General features: G+C 51.6%; 1 protein-coding gene and 1 pseudogene across 1 annotated transcript in view; one reads left to right on the top strand and one right to left on the bottom strand.

Annotated features, from left to right (window-relative positions):
- The window catches only part of LOC100993263 (cleavage and polyadenylation specificity factor subunit 1-like), a 48,777-nt pseudogene extending 41,038 nt beyond the window's left edge, over nt 1-7,739 (top strand).
- LOC134730109 (uncharacterized) overlaps nt 1-27,818 on the bottom strand; it is a 50,362-nt gene that overhangs the window by 10,287 nt on the left and 12,257 nt on the right. The gene's annotated exons all lie outside the window — the stretch shown is intronic.

Genomic DNA, 27,818 nt, shown 5'->3' on the forward strand with positions numbered 1-27,818 from the left:
AGAGACCATATGGTGAAAATTGACAACCCCCACAAAACTATAAAAGCAGAAAGCCTATCAAACAATGATGACAGAACTAAGACCAAATGCATCTGCCATATCAGTAAATGTTAATGAGCCATACACACTTGCTTAAAAAAATAAAAAAAAAGTCTGGATCACAAACAAGGGCACTAAAGGTAGAATGATTCAGCAAGGTTTCATAGAAAAGGATGGGCAGGGCCGGGCATGGTGGCTCACACCTGTAATCTCAGCACTTTGGGAGGCCAAGGCAGGTAGATCACGAGGTCAGGAGTTCAAGACCAGCCTGGCCAACATGATGAAATCCCGTCTCTACTAAAAATACAAATAAATTAGCCAGGCGTGGTGGTGGGTACCTGCAGTTCCAGCTACTCGGGAGTCTGAAGCAGGAGAGTCACTTGAACCCAGGAGACTGTCTGGGAAAAAAAAAAAAAAGGGCAGATGATTTTTATAAAGTTCTGCAGGTAGATGATGGTGATGGTTGCACTATAGTGAGAAGTACTTAATACCCCTGAACTGTATACTTTAAAAATAGTTAAAATGGTAAATGTTATGTGCATTTTACCATAATTTTTAAAAAAGGATGAGCAGAAGCATAACAAATGCAAATGAAGCTAAATCAGGGGTCATAATCTTAATATCAGACAAAGCTGAAGTCAGGGCAAAACATATTGAATGAGAAAAAAGAAGGGCACTGTGTGAGGGTGAAGGATGAGAGTCACCATGAAGATCTAACAGTAATGAATGTTCATGTACCAAATAGCATAGCCTCAATATTCATAGAGCAAGACTGGAAATTTAGGGAGAAAAAGCAGAGTATGCTAGCATTAGTGCCTTTTTTTTTTTTTTTTTAAAGACAGAGTCTCACTCTGTTGCCAAGGCTGGAGTGCAATGGTATGATCTCAGCTCACTATAACCTCTGCCTCTTGGGTTCAAGCGATTCTCCTGCCTCAGCCTCCTGAGTAGCTGGGATAACAGGTGCTCGCCACCATGCTCGGCTATTTTTTTTTTTTTTTTTGACTTTTTAGTAGAAATGAGATTTCACCATGTTGGCCATTCTGGTCTCGAACTCCTGACCACAGGTGATCCGCCCACCTCGGCCTCCCAAAGTGCTGGGATTACAGGCATGAGCCACCACGCCCTGCCTAGTGCATTTTAATTCACCTTTCTCAACCCATTCCATATGCAGTTGGCAAAAACAAAAGTAAGGAGATAGGGAGCCAAATAATCTAACAACTCTGTGTGTGTGTGTGTGTGTGTGTGTGTGTGTAAAACACAGTCTACCTTCATTCTATTCAAATGCTCTTGAAAGTGCATCCACAAAAAGTGACTATCAGGCCACAAAGTAAATTCCAAAAAACAGAAAAAAGACAACATTCTCTGATCACAATATACTAGAATTTGAAAATACTAATAATGAAACCACAGACCAAACCAAACTTTGCCACCAAGAAGTCTATAAACACTTAAATAAACTTCAGTTAAAGACAGCAAAAAATAAAGACTGCAGAGTATCTAGACAATAACAAAATATATATTTAAGGACCTGTAGGATGCAGCCGAGCCAATGCTAAGAGGAACATACTTAGCCTTAAACACTGATCTTATTAATAAATGAGAAAGCATGAATTGCCCAACTCAAAAACAAAAGACAGACAAACCTAAGAAAGACATACACTAGCAATAAATAAAACAGAAATGGAGTTAACAGCAGGAGAAAGGAACTCATAAATAACTCCATGTTCTTTTTTTAATTTTTAAATTATTTTATTTTTTTAGAGACAGGCTCTTGCTCTGTCACCCTAGCTGGAGTGCAATGGTGCAATCATAGTTCTCTGCAACCTCAAATTCCTGGGCTCAAGTGATTCCCCTGCCCCCGCCTCCTGTGTAGCTAAGACTATAGGTGTGCACCACTACACCCAGCTAATTAAATAAAATTTTTTTGTAGGGATGGGCTCTTGCTGTTTTGCCCGGGCTGATCTTGATCTCCTGGCCTCAAGCAATCCCCCTGCCGTGGCCTCCCAAAATGCTGGAATTACAGGCATGAGCCACCATCCCTGGCCCCAACTATTTGTTGTTTGAAAAACAGTGAGACAAGTTCCTGCTGGGGAATCTAATGAAGCAGGAGATATAATACATAGAAGGTGGAGGTGACTGCTTGGAAGGATTCTCTGCACTTTTGCTCTCCAGTTTCACTTCTGACCATCCCTTAGCCCCTCCCAACAGGCTTTTCTTCCAACTTCTCTGCAGAATTTGCCCTTGTCAAGGTCACCAAAGACCTCCATGTTAATAAACCCAGTGGTCAATTCTCAGTCCCCCTTTCACTCATCCTCCCAGCAGCATTGACTCAAGTGATCACTCCACCTGCTTCCAGGACACTGCAGTCCCCTCTCCTGGTCCTCCTCCTCCTCCCACTGCTCCTGCTCCAGCCCCTTGCTGGTCCGTCCACATCTTCCCGACCTCCTCTTCACTCTTTCTACTCACTCATGGACCTCATCTCTTCCCAAGGATTTAAACACTATATGTTGATTTTTTTTTTTTTTTGAGATGGAGCTGGAATTTCACTCTGTCACCCAGGCTGGAGATACATTGATGACTTTTGAGCCTCAAACTCTCATCTAAACTCCATTCTGATGGCCAACGTGTCTACTCGATGTCACTAAATTGATATTTAATAGACACCTCAAACTTAATATATCCCAAACTAAAATCCCAACCTTCCTCCCCCATCTAGCTTTTCCCACAATTTTTCTGACCTCAGGAAATACAACTCCATCCTGCCAGTTGCTCTCCTCAGAGGCCTGAAGTCATCTTTGACCCCTCTTTTCCTCTCACACTCCATATCCAACCCAGGAGCAAATCCCATTGGCCCTTCCTTTGGAATCTCAACAAGCCTGACACTTCCTGATGCCTCCACCACTCCTACTGTGGTCCACGCTGGCAGGATTCTTGCAGTGGGTGTCTGCGCTGGTCAGCCCCTTCCGTCTGCTCTCAACACAGCAGCCAGAGGAGCCCTGTGAAAACCTAAGTCCAATTATGCCACCCCTTTCCTCAAAACCCTCAGTGGCTCCCAGATTCACTAAGAGTAGAAGCTAAAGCCCTTCCCACCCCATCACCTCCCTGTCCTATTTCTCACTCTTTTCCTTTTCATTCTCTCCACTCCAATGGTAATGGTTTGTTTAGTGTCAATTTGACTGGGCCACAGGGTGCCCTGATATTTGGTGAGACATTTTTCTGGGTGTGTTGTGAAGGTGTTTCATGATGAGAGGAACATGTGACCTGGCAGATGGAGGAAAACAGTGTCCTCCCCTGTGCAGGTGGCCTCATCCAACCCACTGGAGACCTAAACAGAACCAACAAGTAAGGGGGAATTCACACTCTCTGCCTTTCTTTAAGTGGGGACATCGTTCTTCTCCTCCCTTTAGACTCAGGGTGGGACTGAAATTCACACCATTGGCTCTCCTGGGTCTCAGGCCCTTGACTCATAGTGGAACTCACGCCATCAGCTCTCCTGGGTCTCAGGTCCTCGACTCACACTGGAACTCACACCATGGGTTCTCCTGGGTCTCAGGCCCTCGACCACACTGGAACTCACACCATCAGCTCTCTTGGGTCTCAGGCCATCGACTCACACTGGAACTCACACCATCGGCTCTTCTGGGTCTCAGGAACTCACAAACAGGAACTCACACCCTTGACTCAAACTGGAACTCACACCATCAGGTCTCCTGGGTCTCAGACCTTCAAATCAAACTGGAACTCTCACCATCGGCTCTCCTGGGTCTCAGGCCCTCGACTGACACTGGAACTCACATCATCGGCTCTTCTGGGTCCCCAGCTTGCTAACTGCAGACCTTTGGATTCCTCAACCTGCATAGCTGCAGGAGCCAATTCCCTACAGTGTGTGTCTTCATGTGTGTCTATATGCGATTGGTTCTGTTCCTCTGGAGCACACTGACTAATACACCATCTGTACCAGCATGCTCCTGTCTCTTCTCCCAGATAAACCCAAGGCTGAATCCCTGATCTCCTTTAAGTCACCTTTTTAGTGAGCCCTTGGCCACATGTTTAAAATTATCCTTTACCTCAAATGCATTATCGCTGTCTAAAAGTCCATATATTTCACATATACATTTTAAAAATTGTCTGCAGTCTCCATAAAAGCAGGCTTTTTGCTGCTTTTGGCCCATGACTATATCCCCAGGGCCAATAACGATGCCCAGCACAGGGTCAGCACTCAATTAAAATGAACTGAACAAACAGAAGAACAAAAGCGACTGCCTGCTCAACTCTACAGAAACCAGGAAGCCTCCAAGAAACGGATCAATTTCCAAGAAAAGAGAAATTACCCAAAGGATCCAGGAAGGGAGAATCTAAACAGACCAATTGCCAAGAAGAAAGAGAGAAACTGTCTAACAGCAAATCCAAACTCTAAAGTAAGAGAAATGCAAATTAAAGCCATAATGAGAGAGGATTTCAGAGCGCAGACAAAAGGGAGCATCCGCATTCCTTCACTTGCCACCCTGACACTGATCAAAAGGGCTGAGCACCCAATGCGTTTGCTGGTTTGGGTTTCTGCTTCACTGCTGGTGGGGGGGACGCTGGGGTCATTTCTTTGGAAGGCAATTTGACACATGCCTACGGTACAGAGGCCCATATCCTCTGACCCAGCAGTCTCACGTAACGATTATCCTATAGACATGCTCACAAGGGCAACATAGGTACAAGCACATTCATCACAGAAAGGTGGGTCACAGCAGAAGATTAGGATCAGTGAAGTCTCCATCAGCAGGATGCCAGGTCAAAAACAACAGCTCCCGCACAATGGAGAGCCATGCAGAGACCAGGCAGGCTTGGGCAGCTGTCCTCAGCCACCTCCCATGCTCTGCTTTCCTTTCCTGGGTGTTAGTCATTGAGATTCATGATTTGTGGCATTAATGCCACTTACACGCTGAGCCCTCTGCCCTGAACTTTAGTCTTGAATTCCCACCTTCCTCCCCTGGGCAATTTCTGTACTTTCCGCTCAATTTTTCTGTAAACCTAAAACTGCTTTAAAAAAACAAAATCTATTCATTACCTAGATAACAAAATTCGTAAGACAGTGAGATGTCACTTTAAATCCATCAAATCAGCCAAACTTAGGAGATCAGATGATTTGAAAGGTAAGTGAACACCCGCGAAGGGGACTCACCACCATGCTGTGTGGACGATCCGGCAACCTCTTTCTGTGTACTTCCCAAAGAAGCCCGGGAGCTGGTCTTCAGGGGCAACCCGTCACCTTCCTAGGGAACTGCATTAGCATGAGCTGCTTCTTTTTAAGAAACGTTTAAAGCCAGGCACGGTGGCTCACGCCTATAATCCCAGCATTTTGGGAGGCCGAGGCAGGCGGATCACCAGGTCAGGAGTTCGAAACCAGCCTGACCAACATGTTGAAACCCCATCTCTACTAAAAACACAAAAATAAGCTGGGCATGGTGGCGTGCACCTGTAATCGCAGCTACTCAGGAGGCTGAGGCAGAAGAACTGCTTGAACCCAGGAGGCGGAGGTTGCGGTGAGCTGAGATCGCGCCATTGCACTCCAGCCTGGGCAGTAAGAATGAAACTCCGTCTCTAAATAAATAAATACAAAACTTAGCCAGGCATGGTGATAGGCACCTGCAGTCCCAGCTACTTGGGAGGCTGAGGCAGGAAAATCACTCGAATCCAGGGGGTGGAGGTTGCAGTGAGCTGAGATCGCGCCACTGCACTCCAGCCTGGGTGGCAGAGCAAGACTCTGTCTCAAAAACGAACACAAATCTTTTAAGTTCAGGGGTACACGTGCAGGATGTGCAGGTTTGTGACACAGCTAGATGTGTGTCATGGGGTTTTGTTGTATAGATTATTTCATCACCCAGACATGAAACCTAGTACCCATTAGTTATTTTTTTCCTGGTCCTCCCCCTCCTCCCACCTTCCGCCCTTCAGTGGGCCCCAGTGTGCGTCCTTCCCCTCTATGTATCCATGTGTTCTCATCATTTAGCTCCCACTTATAAGTGAGAGCATGTGGTATTGGGTTTTCTGTTCCTGTGTTAGTTTGCTAAGAATAATGGCTTCCAGCTCCATGCATGTCCCTGCAAAGGACATGATCTTGTTCTTTTTTATGGCTGCATAGTATTCCATGGTGCCTACAGTCTTCCATACAGTTCTCAGAAGTGAGGGTGCAAGAGCCCCTCTGGCAGAATGCATAGGTCTTGCACATAAAACGTTGGGTCAAAGGTGAGAAATACTATACATGACAAATGAAAACACTTCCATGTTCCCAGCATTGTGCATAATTTGGGCATCACACTCAATTAAGATGAAAGAGTGGGGTGGACGGAGTAGGAGTGGAGGATGGGGGAATGGGCAGGTACAGTAAGGGACCCATCACGGCCACTGATGTTGGAGCTAGGGACCAGGAGGTGTGACCAGCTCAACATTCTAGACCTAAGGGTTGGAAACCAGAATGAAGCCTGGCTGACTCGACCATGAGGCTGAAAAGCTGAGAACATCACACAAGGCAAGTGAAAAAGGGAAGCGCGTCCTCACCTGCCCTGCTATGTTCTTAGGTGGAAACTTACAACAGGGTGGCCACACGGTAGAAACGGCCAGAAGCAGGCCAGGGGCAGTGGCTCACGCCTGTAATCCCAGCACTTTGGGAGGCTGAGGTGGGTGGATCAGGAGGTCAGGAGTTCGAGACCAGCTCAAACATGGTGAAACCCCATCTCTACTAAAAATACAAAAATTAGCCAGAGGCAGTGGTGCACACCTGTAATCCCAGCTACTCAGGAGGCTGAGGCAGGAGAATCACTTGAACCCGGGAGGCGGAGGTTGCAGTGGGCCAATATTGTGCCACTGCACTCCAGTCTGGGCAACAGAGCAAGACTCCGTCTCAAAAAAAAAATTATTGAAAAAAAAAAAAAAGAAACAGCCAGAGGCCCAGGGGAGCTGGGAAAGAGCAGGATGGGGGCTGCTTCCTGGGTGGAGCCCTCGGTTGCACAAATGGGTTCTGAGAATTGCTTCCTGCCCCTGGGCTTGTGCATGGCATGGCTGTGTGTGGGGACAGGCAGACATTCTCACATGCCAAGGGAAGCTGAGAAGGAAAAGGACTTTGGGTTGCATTAATAGAAATATATGTACCAAAATAGAGCAGATGACCCAAGGTTCTGCTGATCTTTGTGGTGGCTGGACCACAATGTCAGAATTTCAGCTTAAGGGGGCTTGCAACCAAGTGTCCAATTTTCCTAGAATTTATCTTTACCTTTCTTCTTTTTCCCTGTATGTTCACCTCTTAGCTCTTCAGGAATGCAATTGTAACGTTTACCTCCTCTCCACCAGGCGCTCCCTGCACTGCAAGCGTATCTAACTATAGTTCCATTTGCTTAGAAATTCTCAGGACAAAATGTTGAACCAAACCAGGCACCCTCCGGGATTCTCCCCCACCAGGAGATTGGCTCGAGACAACAGCTTACAGCTTAGCTCTGTCCACCATGGCGTCCTCCAGACTACCCAACTGAGAAGACACAGAAGCAAGTCAGGTGGACCCCGCACCTCCTCACCCCCTCCCCTGCATGCTTTTCACACCAAGTTCCCTTTTAAAGACTCCACTTTCCTCCCCAAAAGCTGAAGCAATTCCCTTAAGTCAGGAGCCTGTATGTTTCCCCTTAACCAAGCTCTGGAATAAAGTCCCTTTCTTTCTACCAGACCTCTCTCTGTTCACTGGATTCTGCAAGAGGCTGGACATGGGTTCAGTTATGGCCTGACCCAAGAGCCCATCTCCAACCTCCATGCTGCACAGGAAGGGAAGAATGTGACATGGACTCATTCTCAACCCAGGACCTGGTGACTATTCAGTCTATGGCCTTGGAGACCCTGTCTGCAGGCACGGACGGTGCCATTAGGCTGGAAAAGGTTGGAACAGAGGGAGCCCAAGGGCTGAGGGAAGAAGGACAAAGTCAGGAGGCTTGGAGAGGAGGTCCAGGTGATGGTCGAGGCCTCTGCTTGGTTTCCCCCAGGAATGGTAAGCTCACTCCTCTACAGGCCGTTTCCTTTTAAGCTGCTCAGTTCCCTGGAAAACTTTTACAACACAGAGCCAAACCCTTGCCTGTGGGCCACAGTCTGGCCTTCCTGGCCCATGGTGGCCCTTCTGGGATAAGGGTGGCAGCAGCCATGCCCCTCCGCACTCCTTTTTGCTGCTGCAGGCTGATATGTTAAAGAGGTTGTCCATTCTGGGGTGGGGGCAGCCTCACCCGACTTTGGCAGAGGCCTCCCGATGGTTGCCCCTGTGTGGCAGTCTTTGCATTCCCCAGAGCGGTGTCCCTGGAGGGCAAAGCAGCTTTGGTCACTCCCTGGGGATACACCTCCGTTTGGGGATGACAAGCACCAAATTCAGGCTGATGGACCCAGGAGGGGAGGTGTGCCACTGAGGCATACTGAGGGTCACTATGGCATTGACGTGGCTCTATTTCTCATGCCAGTGGTGAAAACGTGGTGTTTGCTTCATTACTTTTTATACCTCATATATATACATATATGTGTATACATATGTATGTGTGTATATATATATACATACGTATATATATACACACACACATATACGTATATATACTAGATTCTCTTGCAGAAAATGAAATATTTCAAAATCAATGACTTTTTTTTAAAAAACATTCTACTTACAGTTCCTTAGAGGGTAAAATTTTGATGTCTTAGCTGGGCCTCAGGGCCTCTTACCAACAGAACTCTTACCGCTTTCAGTTTTGTGGTCTCCACTCCAAAGTACTCTTTCCAGAAAGCCCCAGTGTGTTCTTCACATTACTGGGAACACCCTCCCCTATCTCCACCTAGAAAACTCCTACACATCCTTCAAGACCTCACTCACTGGGCGCCCCTTCAGCGCAGCTTGTCTGACTCCCACAGGCCTTTGTAACACCCTGTACCACACAGCACCGTAGAGTCCTATGGCAGAGATGTCCATGGCCTCAATGTCAGACAAGCCCAGGTTCAGGTCCCAGCTCTGCCCCTCACAAGCTGTGTGACCCTGGGCAAGTCATTAACCTCTCTGGGCCTTAGGCACCCACCTAATACCACTGTAGGCCATCCTCACCGCTGCCCAGCAGGGCTATCACTCCTGTGGACACAGCCCAGCCCACAGTAGCCCCGGGAACACTTCCACATTGCACAGCCTTCTGGAAGGAATCTTTGGCAAATGTCAACTCTTGTTCTGCTTTCATGGCAAGCACGCCTTGGTCACATGCGGGGCTGTAGCCTGTGAGTGCAGGAAGCTGTTCCTGTGTGGCCATCGACTCCTGCCACGGAGAGCACTCGCCTGCCCTGATGCGGGAGTCACATGTCCTCCTAGGCACTCTGCAGGTCGCCTTGCCCCTCATTGCCAGTCCCGTAGACCCCGAGGCCCAGGCCCACCAGTGCTCCCCTCACTCAGTGTCAACTCTTGTCCCCTCGCACTAGGCCTTCCAATAAGCCAAAACTGTGGCACCTTCGCCAGGCCTGGGCTGGGTGCTGGGGGCTCAGAACTGGGTCAGGTGTGGGCCCTGCCCTCGAGGGTTCCAAGCTGGTCGGGGAGCCACACCAGGACCCCAAAACAAGAGCAGCAGACCCATGCTGTGTCAGTGGTGAGTGTCTAGCAGTCTTGGGGCCCTGGCCGGGGTGGAGATTGGGGAAAAAGTTATTGGGAGCAGCCACAGAGCTGGGCCCTGGACAAGGTTTGTTGGGACGACAGGTCACTCTGGGCAGATGGAACAGCCTCAGCCAAGGCCATTCAGAGGATCACAAGGAGCATGGCTGTCGCGGCACAAGATGCTCCCGGGCAGGGGTGAGTATGGAGAGGCAGCAGCCACAAGGCCTTCATCTGCCAGAAGGTGTCTGGACCTGATCCCGAGGCTGTGGGGAGTCGACATAGATCATTCCTAATTCTCATAGCGGCAAGATTAGGGCTGCAGGATACTGATTATCTCTTCTGCGCCGGGCACTGTGCCAAGCACTTCCCATGCGTGTGTAGCCTCAGTTCTCTCAGCAGCCTCAGGGGTGGGGACCACTAGTCCCTGCAACTTGCTGATGAGGAAACTGAAGCTCAGAGAGACAATGTCACTAGCCCAAAACTGCGTATCTAGCTAGCAGTGGAGCTTGGCCTGTGCTGCTGACCACAGGGCCACACAGCCAGCCCTTCTCGTCCAGGGCAGTGGCCTGGGCAGGCTGGGGAGCAGCAGGCTGCCCTGCTGGCTCTAGTGGCCCTGGTGAGAGAGGAGCTGAGCCTGGAACCGGAAGCAGGGCCCACGGGGTGAGGAGGGTCTGCAGCTGGCAGGCCTGGTGGGCTGGTACCTGCAACCTAAGTGGGAAGGTAACAGAGCACCTGGCAATTTGAGTAACAATGAAAGCTTCCAGAATGCAGACCCTCTGTGACAATAACCCTTCCTGCAGACAAAAGCAGAGGAGTCATGAGGCACAACACGCCTCATCCCAGGTGAACTGGAGACAATATGTTCCCCAGCAGCGGCAGCGGCTTCTGTTAGTTGGCGCTGACTGTATGCACGTGGGGTATGGGGCTGGGAGCCTTCACGTATTTTTTTTTTTTTTTTTTTTTGAGATGGAGTCTCTGTCGCCCAGGCAATGGCACGATCTTGGCTCACTGCAATCTCTGCCACCCGAGTTCAAGCGATTCTCCTGCCTCAGCCTCCCAAGTAGTAGGGATTACAGGCACCCAACACCATGCCCAGCTAGTTTTTTTATTTTTAGTAGAGACAGGGTTTCACCATGTTGGTCAGGCTGGTCTCAAACTCCTGACCTCAGGTGACCCACCCGCCTCGGCCTCCCAAAGTGCTGGGATTACAGACATGAGCCACCGTGCCCGGCCGCCTTCATAAATTTTTCTAAGGGATTGTCACAGGGACCTGAAAGGAGGAGATGCTATTAATCCTACTTTATAAATGTGTCCCTGCAAACAATACAGGGACATCAAGGAACCTATTCGGGGCAAGATGGCCATCCCAAGGAACGCTACCTCAATATGGAGAAAGAGACTCTGCTGACATGATAGAGTTGAGGGTTTTGGGAGAAGGAGATGAGGCTGGATTAACTGGCTAGGCCTGATGCCATCACAGGGTCCTAAGTGAGAAAGGCAGGAGGCTCAGAGTCAGCAGAGGGGATGTGGCCACGGGAGCAGAGGTCGGAGAGATGTCCTTGCATCTGGAAGGGGCCAAAAGCCGAGGAATGTGGGTGCCTCTAGGAACTGGAGCAGGCAAGGAAATGCACTCACCCCCGCAGCCTCCAGCAGGGCCCCGTGCTGCTGATGCCTTGACGTGAGGTGTTCATGAGTCTCCTTTCCAACTGCTGATAACTATCACTGGGCACAGATCCAGGCTGGGGCCAAGATGGGAACCTTCATCTTTTGCTTCCTGGCCAGAGTGCTCTGCCCCAGCACCTGCCTTGTCAAAGCCCTGGTGGACCCGTGGAATCGCCCAGTTCTTGCACCTTCACTGGGAGGAAAGCAGAGACGATGACTCCATTTTACAGTTAGGTAAAGTGAGGCTCAGGGCCATGCTGCCCAGGGAGGAGCTGAAGAGAGACCCGAAGCCTGCTGGGGACCAGATCTTCTCAATGGTGGTTCCTTTTGGCATCCTCTCTCCAAGCCCAGTGCAGAGCCTGGCACGTGGGAGAGCTTTATGGGAGTTTGCTGAATAAATGACAGAGAGCAGGTGTGGTGTGAGCTCTGCTGGCTGGACTCACCTTCCCATCCCCTGCAGACCTGTCCTCCTGACAGGGTCCAATGTGCACGGGTTTGGGGCACAGTTGGAGTGTCCTGACGGATGTAGTCACTCTCAGGGGATGTCAGTCCATGGACACAGATGCAACAAGGTCCCTAGAGCCCTGCCGGCCTCCCTGCATACCCTCTGCGCTCTGAGGAATGCTCTCTGCCGGGATGGGGCACCTCGGGCATGGCATGGGAGGCCTCTAATGTGGCCCAAGATGTTTAACCAGAGTCCTACAGTCCCCAGCCTGAATTGGGCCCAGCAATTCACAAGCTGTGTGACCTTGGACGAGGTCCCCAACACACACACCAGAGCCCCAGCAATTCACAAGCCGTGTGACCTTGGACGACATCCCCACACACATACCCAACACACACACACCAGAGACCCCAACACACACACACACACCAGAGTGTTGACTTTTCCCTTCTGCCCTCAGTCCCCTCATCTGTAAAATGTGGCTGCTCACAGCCCCCTACTCTGATTCTACATTGAGGCCTGTGGTATGCAGCCCTAAGACGGCCTCCAAAGAATCCACCTGCAGCTACTCACACCCTCCTTTGGTACCCAAAGGAGAACAAAGGATGGGGACAGAGCCAAGTGGCTCGCTTGTAACAAATGGATAGAATAGAAGTGACAGGCATGGGATGTCCCTTCCAAGGTTAGGCTCCAAAAAAGTGGGTTCCACTGGGCTCTGCACCTTGAACTCTCTCTCCCAGAGCCCTCTTTTTGGGTGGTCAGCTGTCATGCCATGAGCTACCCTGCGGAGAGGCCCACCCAGTGAGCAACTGACACCGCCAGCCAACACGTGAACCTACTACCAGCCACCTGAGTGAGCTGGGAAGTGTATCGTCTCCAGCAGCGCCTTGAGAATGACCACAGTCTCAGCCAATGCTTTGACTGCAGCCTCCTGAGAGACCCCAAGCCAGGAGACCCAGCAAAGCCACACCCTGACTTACACCTTTCTGACTCACAGAAAGGGTTAAACGCTTGTTGTTTTAAGCTGCTGACTTGTGGGGTACCTTGTTACACAGCACCAGCTAGCTAATACAAAGCCTCAGGGCAGTGCTAGAGATTCTGGGAGAGGGAGGATCTTGGAGATTGTGCATCTGGACATCCCTCTACTCTACCCTCAGGGAACGAGCCTCTGACCTTGGCCTGCATACCCCAGTGATGGGGAGCTCCCTGCTTACTGAGGCCAGCAAATCTGCTGTGGAGCCAGGCTGCCTGGGAAGGTCTTCCCTCTGCCTCCTGCTTCCTCTTCCTACTGGTGCCAGCATGGCTCTGGGGGTTCCCTGGCACCAGCCCCATCCTTCAGGGATGTGTGGGTTCCCCCAGAGTGAGCTGGCGTCTGGATCAGGCTTCTCTGCATCACAGTTTCATCCCCTTTTCTGCTTTTTTCTGCTTCAGGGGAGAGTTGTTGGGAGGCAAGTGAGGGCTCGGGCCCAGCCCTGCCATTCAGTGTGCACCTGGCAGAGAGGACCCCAGGATGCACCAATCTTCACTCAGCCTTAGCTCAAAGTCACCATCTCCACCCGCCTCAGTTTACTCATCTGCTACATGGAGATTTCTGTGAGGACATGAAACACTGCATGTAACAACACTTGGCACACAGAAAGCACTCAAGAAATGTATGTCTATTGAGTCGGGAGAAAACATATTCAAAGCGGGGCCGCGGAGATGCTTGAGGGAATTTTTACTTTGTCTTTAGCAAAATATCTTGCTGGGCCATCTAGATGGATGCAGATGGGGAGGGGACGAGGCAGTGGGTGTGTGTGTGTGTTTCTTGGGGGGGCTCTGTCTGTTGGGGGGCTCTGGTGTGTGTGTTGGGGGCTCTGGTGTGTGTGTTGGAGGCTCTGGTTTGCGTGTTGGGGGCTCTGTGTTGGAGGCTCTGGTGTGTGTGTGTGTGTGTTGGGGGCTCTGGTTGTGTGTGTGTTGGGGGCTCTGGTGTGTGTCTTGGGAGGCTCTGGTGTGTGTGTGTGTGTGTGTTGGCGGCTCTGGTGTGTGTGAGTGCTGAGGGCTCTGATGTGTGTGTGTGTTGGGGGCCCTGGTATGTGTTGGGGGCTCTGGTGTGTATGTTGGGGACTCTGGTGTGTGTGTGTTGGGGGCCCTGGTGTGTGTTGGGGGCTCTGGTGTGTGTGTGGTGGGGGCTCTGTGTGTGTTGGAGGCTCTGGTGTGTGGGTTGGGGGCTCTGGTGTGTGTTGGGGGCTCTGGTGTGTGTGATGTGGGCTCTCATGTATATGTGTTGGAGGCTGTGGTGTGTGTGTTGGGGGCTCTGGTGTGTGTGTTGGGGGCTCTGGTGTGTGTGTGTGTTGGGGGCTCTGGTGTCTGTGTTGGAGGCTCTCGTATGTGTGTTCGGGGCTCTGGTGTGTGTATTGGGGGGCTCTGGTGTGTGTGTTGGGGGCTCTGGTGTGTATGTCTTGGAGGCTCTGGTTTGTGTGTTGGGGGGCCCTGGTGTGTGTGTGTGTGTTGGGCGCTCTGGTGTGTGTGTTGGGGGCTCTGGTGTGTGTGTATGTTGGGGACTCGTGTGTGTGTTGTTGGGAGGCTCTGGTGTGTATGTGTTGGGGGCTCTGGTGTGTGTGTGTGTTGGGGGCTCTGGTGTGTGTGTGTGTTGGGGGCTCTGGTGTGTGTGTTGGGAGGCTGTCGTGTGTGTGTGGGGGCTCTGGTGTGTGTGTGTATGTTGTGGGGCTCCGGTGTGTGTGTTGGGAGGCTCTGGTGTGTGTGTTGGAGGCTCTGGTGTATATCTTGGGGTCTCTGGTGTGTGTGTTGGGGGCTCTGGTGCATGTGTGTGTTGGGGGCTCTGGTGCGTGTGTGTGGGGGGGCTGTGTATTGGGGGCTCTGGTGTGTGTGTGGGGGGCTGTGGTATATGTGTTGGAGGCTCTGGTGTATGTGTCGGGGGGCTCTGTGCGTGTGTACTGGGGACTCTGTTGTGTGTGTGTTGGAGGGCTTTGGTATGTGTGTTGGGCCCTGTGTGTGTGTGTATTGCGGGCTCTGGTGTGTTGGGCTCTGGTGTATATGTTGGAGTCTCTGTGTTGGGGGGCTCTGGTGTATATGTTGGGGTCTCTGGAGGCTCTGGGGGGTGTGTGTTGGCTCTGGTGTGTATGTGTTGGGGGCTGTGTGTGTGTGTGTTGGGGGCTCTGGTGTGTATGTGTTTTGGGCTCTGTGTTGGCTCTGTTGTATGTGTTGGGGGCTCTGTGTGTGTTGGGGGCTGTGGTGTGTATGTGTGTTGGAAACTGTTGTGTCAGGGAGCTCTGGTGTGTGTGTATTGGGGGCTCTGGTGTGTTGGGGGCTCGTGTGTGTGTTGGAGGCTCTGGTGTGTGTGTGTTGGAGGCTCTGGTGTGTATGAGTGTTGGGGGCTCTAGTGTGTGTGTCAGGGGCTCTGTGTGTATTAGGGGCTCTGGTGTGTGTGTTAGGGGGCTCTGGTGTGGGAGGCTCTGGTGTGTGTGTTGGGGGCTCTGTTGTGTGTATTGGGGGCTCTGGTGTGTTGGGGGGCTCTGGTGTGTATGTTGGGGGCTCGTGTGTGTGTTGGAGGCTCTGGTGTATGTGTTGGCTCTGTGTGTGTTGAAGGGCTCTGGTGTATGTGTGTTGGCTCTGGTGTGTGTGTTGGGGGCTCTGGTGTGTGTGTGTGTGTGTGTGTTGGGGGCTCTGGTGTGTGTGTGTGTTGGGGGCTCTGGTGTGTATGTGTTGGAGGCTCTGGTGTGTATGAGTGTTGGGGGCTCTCGTGTGTGTATATGTGTTGGAGGCTCTGGTGTGTGTGTGTTGGCTGTGGTGTGTGTGTTGGGGGCTCTGGTGTGTGTGTTGGGGGCTCTGGTGTGTGTGTTGGGGGCTCTGGTGTGTATGTGTTGGAGGCTCTGGTGTGTGTGTTGGAGGCTCTGGTGTGTGTGTTGGAGGCTCTGGTGTGTGTGTTGGGGGCTCTGGTGTATGTGTTGGGGGCTCAGTGTGTGTGTATTGGGGGCTCTGGTGTGTGCGTGGAGGGCTGTGGTATGTGTTGGAGGCTCTGGTGTATGTGTTGGGGGGCTCTGTGCGTGTGTACTGGGGACTCTGGTGTGTGTGTGTTGGAGGAGTTTGGTATGTGTGTTGGGGGCTGTGTGTATTGCGGGCTCTGGTGTGTTGGGGGGCTCTGGTGTATATGTTGGGGTCTCTGGTGTATATGTTGGGGGCTCTGGTGTGTGTGTGTTGGAGACTCTGGTGTATGTGTTGGGGGCTCTGTGTGTGTTGGGAGCTCTGGTGTATTAGGGGCTCTGGTGTGTGTGTTGGGGGCTCTGGTGTGTGTATTAGGGGCTCTGGTGTGTGTGTTGGGGGCTCTGGTGTGTGTGTTGGGGGCTCTGGTGTGTGTGTTGGCTCTGGTGTGTTGGGGGCTCTGGTGTGTGTGTGTTGGCTCTGGTGTGTGTGTGTTGGCTCTGGTGTGTGTGTGTTGGCTCTGGTGTGTGTGTTGGGGGCTCTGGTGTGTGTGTTGGGGGCTCTGGGTGTGTTGGGGGCTCTGGTGTGTGTGTTGGGGGCTCTGGTGTGTGTGTTGGGGGCTCTGGGTGTGTTGGCTCTGGTGTGTGTGTTGGGGCTCTGGTGTGTGTGTTGGGGGGCTCTGGTGTATGTGTTGGGGGGCTCTGGTGTATTGGGGGCTCTGGTGTGTGTATTGGGGGCTCTGGTGTATTGGGGGCTGTGTGTGTGTTGGGGCACCAAGGCACATTGTAGGTGCTCTGGGAGAGCCTCTCCCTGGCTGTTTGACTTTGGACACGTGCTTTGGCCTCTCTGAGCCTGAGTTTCCGGCAAAATGGCAAGAAAAACGCCGCTGGCGAGATGGCGGCACGGGGGAAATGGCCGTGCTCTGCAAACTCCCTCGCACCCCAGTCAGCTCCGCGCCCCAGTCAGCTCCCCTGGTCTCCAGGAAATACCAAAATAAAGATCCTGCTTGAGGACAATGAGAATTATTTTGTGCTTTATAGGGCGCCGCATACTCTAAATAATGACACACGGAAACTTTGTTTCCTTCACGAAGAAGCTGGCGGGCAACCCAGCTATAGTAAAAGGCAAGCGGTGGGGTGGGGATGACAAAGCTATTTGGTGCCAGCTATGCCCAGCGGCTTCTGGCAGACAGGACAGTGCCTGCTGTGTTGTTGGAGCCCACGGATTGTATATGGGATGGGGACGTGGGCATGGGAAGCAAGGGACATCGCAGGAGCGACAGGCGAAGGGCAGGGCACGCAGCCCACATCCGAGGCCAGATCCCATGCCCCTCGGCTGCCCTGATCCTCTCGCGGCTTCCAGACCCCATTCGCCCTGGGGTTCCTCCTGCCACGGGTGGGGGCTGCTCCTCCCCAGGCCCATTGCAGTGGTCTCTCGGGGCATCTCAAACTGAAGACATTACATGCTGCTGAGCCCAAAGCCACATCTGCCCCAAGGTCCCCATCTTGGAAAATCTCCCAGGCTGCTCAGCCCAGGGTCCCAGACATCCTCCTTGGACCCCCACCTCCTTCTGAGCCCCCACCCCAGGCCCTGGCCAATCCCATGGACTCCACTCCCTGGTGCCGGCCCCTCCCCACCACCACCCTCGGCCAAGCCGCAGACATGGCTGCAGCTCGTGAGACAGTGGCAGCCTCTCTGGTGGACTCCCAGCTCCCTTCCCAAAGGCAAGTGCCTCCTGTCACTCTCCTCGAGGGCACCCTTGTCCCTGGACTAAGAAGCCCACATCTCACCATGGCCCTGCACAGTCAGACCTACTTGCATCTCCCACCCGTCCCCTCTTGCACTTCCTTCCTCCCCCACACTCATGCCACCTGACTGCCCTTCTGATGGATGGATGTGTGGCTGTCTCTGCCTCAGTGCCTCTGCACATGCTATTTCCAGTGCTTGAACCACTTACTTCCCACTTCCTCCCCTGGTCTCTTCCAACTCCGACAGGCTCATTCCTTTCCATCCTACAGATCCCAGCTGCCCAGAGAGGCAAGGCCAGGCCATGGAAAGCTGTGGATGCCCAGCTGAGGGCCTGTCCTTATCCTGCAGGCCTTCTGGGAGTCTCTGAGGGGCTGGGAGCCTCTGCAGAGACAGGGCCGGAGGCTGCCCTGGCTTTGGGAGTGGGGTCAACAGGGAGCTATGTCAGTTTTAGAGGCTTCCATTATTCACACCCCACTTGTAGCCTGCCTTCCTGTCGCTTTACCCTCTTGACGTTCGGACACTTCTCGGGGAACTTAGGGCCTTTATACATCCCCATGGTAAAGGTTAATTTTTAATACTGCTTTGGTAAATATTTGATGCCACTGCTTTAACGGGAGGATGCATTAGACATTAAATACCACAAAGTGCTCTGAGATGCTATCCTTTTCATCGGCAGCCTCTGTCGGTAACTCCTGCCTCCCACTCTGCGAAAATAAAGACTCTTTCTCCTTTGCCTCCTGCTATGAATTTTTCAAAGCGTTTTTCAAATCCATTCTTGCCCCTGATCAGCATCTCCGTTAGCCAGATAGAAAGTCAAAGAGGTTTTAAGCTGAGAGATGGCTTAGAAGCCTCAGTCCCTTCCCTCATCTTACACAAGGGGAAAGTGAGGCCGAGGAGGGACGTGGCCTGCCCGAAGTTAAACAGTGAGTCTGTGGGTGCAGGAGTGGAATGAGGTGCCGGGACTCCCAGCCCAGGACTCTGCTCTAGCACTGGCACCCCCCCAGAAGACTCAGACCAGTCCTGCCCTCACCCAGTCCAGTGGAAACAGGCCACGGGGCTCTCTGACTGTGCTGGAAGTGGGCAGCAGGGAGAGGGGTCTTTTAGAGGATGGGGAGAGGCCTCCGGAAGGAGCATGACCTCAGTGAGGTTTTGAGGAATGAGTAGGAGCTCGCCAAGGGGCCAGAGTGGGGAAACCTGTAAGGTGAATGGGTGTAGGTAAGCACCTCAGGGCAGGGATGGGGACTGATCCACTCTGTATCCCCAGTCCTGGCCTGGGGCCCAGACTTGGCCCATGCTTTTTAATCCTTATGAAATGAATGTGTCCTCTGCCTCCAAGGCTGTGTGCACTGTGGCCTTGATCATCGGCTCCTGGTCCCACAGGCCCTGGTGCCCTTGCATCTCCGTGCTTCCTTCAGCCCGGGCTCTGACCTGACCAGCTTCCATGCATTCTGCACTCCTGGCCCGTCCCTGATGCTGGGGCTGCTTCGCCGATGTCCTTCCTACTGTCCAGGACAGTAAACATCCACAATACACACACGCACACCATGCCACAGACACCCACAATACACATAAACACACACCATGCCACACAGATCCACACAATATCACACACCATGCCACACAGACCCTCACAATACACACACACACCACGCCACAGACACCCACAATACACACACGCACCCCATGCCACACACCATGCTGTACACCCACAACATACACATACACATCACACGCCATGCTGCAGACCCACACAATATACACACACCATGCCACAGAGACCCACACAATATACACACACTACGCCACAGACACAACACACACACGTCACACAGACCCACACAATATACATATACACACCATGCCACACAGACACAACACACACACCCCATGCCACACAGACATCACACAATGCACACACCATGCCACACAGACTCCTGCTCACCTGTGACCTGTCCTAGCCCCTCACCCACCTCTGCCCTCTCCGCCTCTCCCCTGGTGCTGGCGTCCCATGGTGGTAACAATGCACGACCCTGTGCCCAGCCCCGCCCCTCCAGCGCTGTCCTTCCTGGTCAGCAGCAACACCACGTGTCTCTTGGTTCAGACCCTCGAGGTGTCCTCGTCCTCAGTGTGCCCCTCCAACATCCAATTCCTCTGTGGCTCCTGCCTGCACTACCTCCAAAATACTGCCTTGTGTCCCCCCACTGCCTGGGGCACAGTGATGGCCTCCCCCCGGGCCTCCCTGCCTCCATTCCTGCTGGTTGGCTGCTGTCAGCTGTGTGGTAGTGGCCTCTCACCAAAACCCCCACCTGACCAAGTCCCCGTGCTTCGCTGGCTCCATGTTTCCCTTAAACGAACGGAACCACTCTCTCCCATCTCGACAACCCTGCAGAAGCTCCCTCCCTCTTGGATGCTGTCAACGGTGAGATATCCCAGGGATTGAATCATGGCTTTGGGGAGGAGGTAAGTGGCACTCCAGTAAGCGTACACATTGATCGGGGGACACATCTGGGCTTGAGGCCCTGAAGGGTGACAAGGACGTGTCCCTTACAAACAAGTGACAACAGTATTGGTCAGAGTCCAGGCAGGGAGACAGCAGCCATGGCTTCATGGAATAGGGCATTTATGATAGGGACTTGAGTTTCCACACTTGTGGGAGGAGCTGGGCAGTGAAGGTCCAGAAGGGACCGTGGAGGCTCAGAGAAGGGACGCTCAGCAGTGCTGGGCAGGGAGAAAGTGGGGCCAGCTCGCATGGAGGCTGAAGCCAGGCCCATCCTGCCTCCGAGAGATCACAGGGAGGGTCACAGGGTCTGCCAGCCTAGGGTCGGTGGTCGGGAAGGAGAGCCAGACACAGATGGAAAACCCAAGGACGCTGGGAGCCCTGGGGCACCCCTGCAGCTGCGCTTCTCTGGCTCTGCCCAGTGAGACCACCCGCACCAGTGACAGCCGCTTCCGCCTCCCACGTCTCAGACAGCTCAAGCCAGCTCACCGGGAAGCAGATCCCGGGATACAACGAGCCCAGGGCAGCCAGGCTGGCAACAGAACCACCCAGCACACTATCTCCTCCTTCTTGTCTGGCTAGAGAAGCTGTGAGCAAGCCCTGAGCAACCTCAAATGAGGGGTAAGTGAAGGAGGCACGCTTGGCAGGGACCTCTTTCCCCACACAGAGTGGACAGAGACAAGAAAAGAGGATAGACTTTGGGGGTTCTTCCTATGAGCGGGGTACGGAGCTAGGCCCTCCCCACATCCCCTCTGATTCATCCCCATGATCCCCTTGCCAGGTGGAGCTCATTTGCTCTCTGTGCCTACATCCACATGGCAGCCCAGAGAGGTGATGCAACTTGCCCAAGGACACACAGCTGGGCAGCACAGAGTCCGGTCCAAGCCCAGCCCAGGCGGCCCCAGAGCCCATTGTTCCTGCCTGCCCCCAGCTGCAGCACCCAGCGATTCCTGAAGCCGTAGGTCCCAGCACACAGGGTGTGACAGACTCAATCCCAGAGCTCACGGCTGAAGGGGTCAGGTGACAAGTCCCCCTCTCCCCCAGCACCCTCTGGGACCCCTTAGAAGCTACAGGAAGTCCGAGCTGGAGGGTGCTTAGGAGGAGCAGGGAGCGAGCATCCTCCAGCCCACGGGCAAGCCTCGGTTTCCATCATTGTGACGGGAGCCGAAATGCCCGTGTTGGGAGACGTCTGCAGTTCCAACAAGCATCTATTCTTGGAAGCAGGTATTTTAGCAGTTAAGACCAGGGTCTTAATAGTGGGTGAAATAAAGTAGAATCCATGGTCCTCCCTGACCCAGGACAAAGGAAATAAATTCCTTATCCACTTGCCCCACCCTGCAGTGCCTGATCTGGGAGCTGGGTCCATTAAGGGCCACTGAACTAAATTGGTTTTTTGGGAACATTACTGCCACCAGCCCAACCACACTCCTCTCTGTAGGATCTCGCGTCTTCCACATTACTCTTGCTGCAGCTCAGAGGGTGATTAAGTGGAATTCCTGTCAAATCAACATAAAGGAGCAGCCTCTGAGCTGGAGGCGTATTCACGAGCCCCCAGATTCACCTGGGCCTTTGTGGAAGCGTCTTTTTGTTAATTACTCATGCAAGCTGGCATCTTTGTTTGCACAGTAGTTGCTGCGTTAGGGCATTTTAATTAAGATTCCAAACTAAAGATTCCAAACTGGCTGGGTGGAGCCATGCGGGTCTCTTCCGGGGCAGGATTATAGGAGCCACCTCCGAGGAGGGGGCTTGTAAGATGCCCGCTGCAGGCAGCACGTCCCCAGAAACAGGTGTGCCATGTTGCCTGTTAGGAGCTTGGGCTCCTAAAGGGAGCTGTTTCCTTTCTCCTGACAGCTGCACCCTGGGCCCAGAGACACAAAATCTCCATCTGAACTCCAAATAGCTATGTTAGGTCTAGTTCATTCTAGAAGTGCCTCTTCAAAATGACTTTTCCAAAACCTTCCCTAAGGAATATTCACCCTTTGGCTGAAGACACTGATTTTTCCAAGCAAAGCCAGGGCAGGGTCAGAATGGATTTTCTACACATCACTGGACAGAGTTCCTTAAGGGCAGGGGCCTGGCCTTTTTTGTCTTTCTGTTCCCAGAACTTAACACGCGGCATGGCCTACGGCCAGCCTTCAATAAATGCTTGCTGAATAAATGAGTAAATTAATCTTGTCTGGGCTGCATCCATACAATGAACATGGATTGTTCCAGAGAAAGAAAAGCAGGACAGGGCTGGAGGCTTTGCAAAGAGGATGCCTAAGACGTTTCCTTGGGGGGACTAAAGACCCAGATGTGTGGCAGGGAGGTCAGATCAGTCTTTCGGCCTCCTCATCTGCTTTCTTTGCCTGGGGAAGGGCCAGGAGCTGCAAAGGGCTGATGAATTGGCCTCCCAGGACCACCTTGCCTCTTGTCCTGGCTATCATCGCCCTGGGTGCCTGTCTGTGGGTGTCCCTGGAAACATTAGGTTGCTGTTTTCCTGTGCACATAAGAAACACATTGGCTGTAATCCCAGAACTTTGGGAGGCCAAGGCAGGCGGATTGCCTGGGCTTAGGAGTTCAGGACCAGCCTGGGCAACGTGGCAAAACTCTGTCTCTACTAAAAATACAGAAAGTTAGCTGGGCGTGGTGACACAGGTCTGTAGTTCCAGCTCCTCAGGAGGCTAATTCAAGAGAATTGCTTGAACCCCGGAGGTGGAGGTTGCAGTGAGCTGAGATCGCACCACGGCACTCCAGCCTGAGCAACAGAACAAGACTCTGTCTCCAAAAAGAAAAAAAAGAAAAAAGAAACACATTGGCTTCCCACAGTAGTGTTCACAGACCACTGGAGCAAGTGAGATTATGTAAGGAGATAAATATACTAGCATTTGAAGGCAAGCTGGTAAACATTTAACAACCTGTTCTCCAGAGGGAGAAAACTCTGGTTTGTAGCACATGCTGTCAATTTCCCGAGTGTAAATACTGGTGCTGTCACTGAATCAAAGACAGGAAGAGATACAAGTAGTCACCACTTAAAAAATTTCCACCATACAGACACAACAGATGCAAATAACCTTGCCAGCACAGATGATAGGTAAATGTAGCAAAAGAACTAAGAAGTGATACATTTTGAGTATGTATTACCTCTGTGTTTAATACAATGTATTTAATTGCATGTTTATATAATTTGCAATAGTGGCTGTGTTTAACAACAGGCTCCCAAAATTCCTACAGCTTGAACTCTTTTGAGTCAGTGTGATGCAGCCCCATCTCATACTGGATATGTTTACTTGTTTTAATGCAAATTAGGAAAAATACAACTCTTAAATCAGCGATGATATTGCTTAGAGCAAATCTGAGTTTTCTACAAATTTGACTTGATTTCAAGTCAGTTAAAAATGTATTAAGTAAACAGAATGAGGGATGTACACAAACAAGAACACCAAGGAACTGAAACGTGGGGGATAAATGTTGCTTCATGAAAATGGCTTCAAACCTCAACTGTCCTGGGGGTGGAGTAAAATAAATGGGCAACTCGCGAGAGGAAATACAGTTAACAAATGAAAGTGCTTTATCTCAAAAACCATCAAAGAAATGCAAACAGGCTGGACGCGGTGCCTCACGCCTGAAGTTCTAGCACTTTGGGAGGCCGAGGCAGGTGGATTGCTTGAGGTCAGGAGTTCGGAGACCAGCCTGGCTGACACAGTGAACCTCCCCCTCCACCACCCACCCTGTCTCCACTAAAAATACAAAAATTAGCCAGGCGTGGTGGTGGGCGCCTGTAATGCCAGCTACTCGGGAAGCCAAGAAAGGAGAATCACTTGAACCTGGGAGGCAGAGGGAGGCTATAGTGAGCCAAGATCACACCACTGCACTCCAGCCTGGGCGACAGAATGAGACTCCATCTCAAGAAATGCAAACTGTATAGAAATGGGGGCACCCCATACTGGAGAGGGTGCCCCGAATCCAGTGCCCTCAAAAGCTGCCTCACTCCACCAGCCCTTTGGGAATGAGGCTGGTGCTGAAATCGAGACCCATAAAACTGTCACCCCCTTGGACTCAGGAATCTCCCTGCCTAGCATCTATCCGGAGGAAATCATTCCAGAAAGGGAAAGGCCACAAACTCACAAAGGTGTCTGCTGTTTTCTGGAGTATGTCTCCTCCTCCTGCCCCCAGGAGAGCTAGGATTGGTGTTGTCATCGTATTAATAAAAAGATTACATGCTGTATAAATGCCCCGCTGTAGGGAAATGACTGCATGAATCCCACACATGGAATCCGGACAACTCGGTGGCCGCTGAAATGGTATTTAGAAAGGTCAGGTAAAATCGCAGGGTCATCGCTGATTCAATAGGAGAATAAAATCAAGGCACATCATTAGAGACGCGCAAAAGCAGGTGTGCATTAGAAGGGAGAAAAACGCAAAGCAGTCGTAGCTGCGTGTGAGTGGGATCCGTAGCGGCTTTTCTTTTCCTATTTTTTACTCTTCAAATAATAGTCGCAACAATCATCACAGTTAGCATTTCCTGAGGCATCTGCCACAGGCCGGGCTCTGTTCCAGTCCTTACAGTCATCTCACAACCTAAAGGCCACTTGTGTCCATTGTACTGATGGGAACACTGAGGCTCAGGAGAGCTACTGGCTTACCTGCAGTTGCCCACTGGCCCGTAGACAGGATCCGAACTCAGCTCTGATTCGAAGACTACGCAGCTCACCCCTCTGCGGGTTTGCTAGAGTAGAGTACAGCTAGGAGGTGTTCGACGTAAACTCATGAAAACTAAGCGTGGGTGTTGTGTTTTTACCTTCTGTTCCGCCAGGCCCTCCTCTTGTGGGGAGTGGTTTGCAGAGGGAGGTGGGGAGCTGCCAGGTGGAAGAGATGAGTACACCTGCCGCCTCTGGAAAGATTCAAGGCTGCGAAAGACCTTCACAAATGGTGCAGGGGAAAAGACAAACCCCGAGAGCAAAACCAACCATGCACCCCAACAAAGGCTGGCACCCTCACCTCGTTTAAACCCCTGCCTGGTAGCCCACGAAGGGGCCAATAGCAGATCAGAAGCCAGGCTGAGTTTCAGGAGGCTCCTGGACCCAGACCAGGACTTGTTTCACTGACACCTGCAGGCCAGATCTCAGGTGCTTTGGGGGACCCCTGAGGTTCTGCCCTGGGGATGGGTGAGACCTGCCTTGCACAGAGAACCCACAACCATAGGGCAGCTATGCACCCAGCATAGAGTGGCATCATCTCAGGTTTAGCTCTCACAGGGAGAGAAGTAAAGGCAGAGAAGTTGCTCTTCCCAGTAGAAGGATGTCGGCTTTGGAGTTCACCAGACCTTAGTTCCAATTCCAGCTCAGCTGCTGTGCATTTCCCAGGAATCTCTCTCCGAGCCTCGGTGTCTCCTTCATAAAATGAGGCTCGGGATGGCCAAGCTGCAGTGCAGCTGGGGAGGCTAAATGGCACAATTTGTTACAGCTGCTTAGCTCAGTGAGCCCTCAACAAATGGGAGCTACTGTTACTAACAGTATTAATGCAGTTCATTGATCGGACACTGTCTAGGTGCCTTCTGTGCACAAGGCACTGGGCAGGAAGATTCATTCATGCAACATGGATGTACTGAGCATCTACTGTGTGCCAGGCACTGTTCTATATGCTGGGGTCACAGCTGAGCACAAGAAACACCAATCCCAACTCTCTTGGGGTTTCCATCCAGCAGAGGAGACAGGCACAAAGCCACAAAGCAAACGTTATGTCAGGCGGCGACGCACGTGACAAGGCAGCTGAAGGAGGACAAAGGGAGAGTGACGGGAGGAGGTGGCTGCTTCTATTTTGTAAACCTTGGCCAGAGAAGGCCCCTTTGATCGGGTGACCCTGAGCAGGGGCTGTGGAAGGGAGGCATGAGCCCTGCTGGTATCCCGGAGGGGAGAGGTCTGGCTGGAGGAACAGCAGCGGGGCTGGTGTGGCTGCAGCCAAGTGCCAGTGTCGGGAGATGAGGACAGAGGGACAGTGGGGTGGGGTGGGGTCAGATCATGTTGTTGGCCAAGGAAAGCATTTTGATTCCTAAGTGCAAAGGAGGCCATCGTCACACACGTCTTGACTTAATGTTTTTAAAAGATCACCCTGCCACTGTCGGGGACAAAGGCTGGCATCAGGGAGACATGCGGAGGCGGCTGCCTCCATCCTGGCCAAAGACGACGGACAAGGAGGGCTGGTCTCAGTGGAGGGGTGGATGCGGATGGATTCTGGCTTCATTTTCAAGGTATTGCTGATGGAACACGTGAAACAGGAAAGAAAGAGAGGAGCCAATGAGATGGCAGGAGGCAGCGGGGACGTGGATGTGCCAGTCTCCCACGTCTATGGGGTATCCAAGAGCTGCTCTTGAGGACTCAGGCTCTGCAATGAACAGCTAGTCTGGATTCAAGGGAGAGAGACCAGGGGAGAAAGACCGGGAGGTGGACAGGATTGGAGCTGTGGGTCTGGGTGGGGGTCCCCAGGGGTGGGTGGAGATGAGAGAGAAGTTAAAGGGAAGAGCCCTGGTCTCTAAGATCAGGGAGATGAGGATGGAGCCGCAAAGAGGAGCAAGAAGGGCGGCCATGAGGGGCCAGGAGCCAGGACCCTGCGGTGCAGAGGACCCAGGGCTCCCCAGTTCCCCCCAGCCCCTCCCTCCTCGAGGCTCTGCCTATGCTGCCCTCTCTGCCGGGATGACCTCTCCCCACTTTGGTGAACTCCTAGCTACTCATCCACTGGAACTCTTTGTGTTGGCTCCTCCTCCCCTGGCTGACCAGTGCTTAGTCCAGTGGACCGTGAATCCTGGGACAGCAGAGCACTGTCTTCAACAGAGCCGTGAACAGCGGGGAAGGCTCACAGACGTGACGCCGGGAGAGCATCCTTCAAAACCTACCAAATGCTTCTTGCCACAACTGAGTAATTCTGAAGTCCTATCCGTGGCCTAAATGGCCCCTTATGTTCTGCCCCTGCCAACCTCTTCATTTCCTACACTTCTTCTGCTGATGCACTCTGCCTGACGCTGCCTTTCTTGCTGTTCTCCAAATACACCCAGTGTGTTTTCAACTCATGCCCTTTTTACATTTCACTCCCTCCACCTGAGTGAACCATGAAACTATGTGAGTAAAGAGCATATTCAGGTCTCTGCTTACATTGCCTCTCGTTAGAGAGATCTCCCTGGATCACTTAATTTTTTCCCCGACATTTAACACTACTTGAAATTTTATTGTTATTACAAAAGCATTTTATTTTCTTTGTCTCCCCAGGCAGACAGTAAGCTCTGTTCACCAATGTATCACCATTGGCTAGTACAGTCCCTGGTATATGATACAAACTCAAACCCTATGTGCTAAATAAATGGTAGCAGGAATTAGCATAAAATAAAACTGAAAATGGCTAATGCTACACATTATATCTAAAACATGAAATTTGCTTTAGATATAAGAACTGACTTAAGAACCTTTTCCTTTTGATTTCAAAGAACACAAAAAAATTTGACCCAGGAAAAATTAGACCTGGTAGAAACAACACCAAGTAACATTGTACAAGCCTAAAACCACACAGAATAAAATCTGTAACTAATAATGATGGAAGAAGCAAATCTTGACAATAATCAAGATTTGTAATAACTAATCTACGTGAATGAGACCTGGTAAATATAACTATAGAGAGAAGAAAACCACTAGCAGGAGCTGAAATCCACAGACTTTAAGATAAACAAAAACAACCCAAAATTTCTTTGTGAAAGTTAATAAAAATAATCTTAATAAATTAAAAATCAAAATAGAAGTACTTAGAAGTAATTTACTTCTACTTCATATAAAAGTAATTTAAAAATTCAGCTTATTTAAGCAATACTTAGAAGTAATTTACTTCTACTTCATATGAAATTAATT

The sequence above is a fragment of the Pan paniscus genome, chromosome 23, assembly GCF_029289425.2.
Source record: "Pan paniscus chromosome 23, NHGRI_mPanPan1-v2.0_pri, whole genome shotgun sequence".
In the NCBI taxonomy this organism is placed as follows: Eukaryota; Metazoa; Chordata; class Mammalia; order Primates; family Hominidae; genus Pan; species Pan paniscus.